The sequence below is a fragment of the Convolutriloba macropyga genome, chromosome 2, assembly GCF_964194025.1.
Source record: "Convolutriloba macropyga chromosome 2, txConMacr16.3, whole genome shotgun sequence".
In the NCBI taxonomy this organism is placed as follows: Eukaryota; Metazoa; Xenacoelomorpha; order Acoela; family Convolutidae; genus Convolutriloba; species Convolutriloba macropyga.
Genome location: NC_134469.1, coordinates 36,464,941 through 36,466,400, shown reverse-complemented (window position 1 = coordinate 36,466,400; position 1,460 = coordinate 36,464,941).

Below are 1,460 nucleotides of genomic sequence, written 5' to 3'. Positions count from 1 at the left end.
ATCAGTGCTCTAATTTTTGTTTTTAAATGGCAGAGCCAATGAGATGTCATTAAGTAAAATATTTCAGCATCTTTATGCAAATTTTGTGCGTATGCACTTTCATATACCAAATAATAACTGCAAGTTTGCACCCCATACCCTTCCTCATGAAAAATGAATAAAGCGAAGGCTTGGTTTTCAATTAGTGTCAATACATAACGAAACATAAGTCAAAATTAGAGTAATTCGTTGTTTTTGTGTTTGCTAAACCTTGAGTATTTCAACGAGTTTGTATATGTTTGTCTTCCGTTATTCGTTTCCTCAGCCACTTTTGCAATTTTAGTGATTCTCTACTGTGATGATCGTAATTTTTCTGTGACAAAACCATTTCTTGTCTTGGTGTTTTTGAATACTCGGTAGCAAAATTTACTTCGAGGATGCTCGGATTTGTTTCGTTTTCGTAAGCCGCATTTCAACCTTTTTGATTTGGTTTATCGACCAACCGCTATCATGTGATGAAAAATTGTTCAACGCTATTATCATTTGCTCGGTCATTTCAGAGAAGCATTCGTTATTTAATCCAGGAAACTCGACCCTTTGCGCTTTCGAATTTGCAAAGATTGTTATATGTTCAACTGCAGCTTGTGAAGTTTCTTCATCCACTGGTTTTGTAAGCTCTACAGTTGCACAGAATTGAACTTTTTGTGGTTGAGTTTGGGTGTTCAATCGAATGACATTGTCAATTTCGTTTTGTTTACCGCGCATGAAGCTGAGCAAATCAATATCATTATTGTCCACCGAAATGTCATATATTTTAAGAACACCACCAAAAGCCTTCTCAGTGGCAAAAATTTCACCTGATGTGTCAATTTTTGCGTCCGAGTTCCATATTGGTAAGCCATGAACTTTATTCATGTGTTGCACATAGGAAGAGTCACCAACAAAAAGTTTGTTGCAATAAAAACAATATCGGGGTCTGAATGAGAGATGCTTTTCTCTCATGTGATTTTCCATTTCAATAACCCCACTTCTTTCATAACCGCATGCATGGCATACAAAGGAATTATTTTCTTTGTACTGTTTATGGACTGTTTGTTTGTGACGTCTGAGACTACGCTTGTCTGAAAGTTTTTTGTTGCAAATAGTATAAGTTTCGGTACTCATTGATATTCCTTAGTTTCAAAATTAGATTGAGTTGTGATATTTAAAAAAAATCCGCTAGTGCCGTCAGTCGTTTTGAGTCGTGTTTGGTCAGTAAAATGCGCAGGACATTAAAACAACGTTTAATATGTAAGAGTTAAAGTTTCTAAATTTATGTTTTAAAGCAAGCCAAAATTGAGGGAATTAAAACAAACTAATACGAATGAATACGCAAAAGAGAAATGCAAAATTGTGTATAGCACAATTTACAATTTCCTGTTAAGTCATTCTTTTGGAAAGTGGTTTTGTTTACAATTTGTTTATTGACTCAGTTTTCTTTG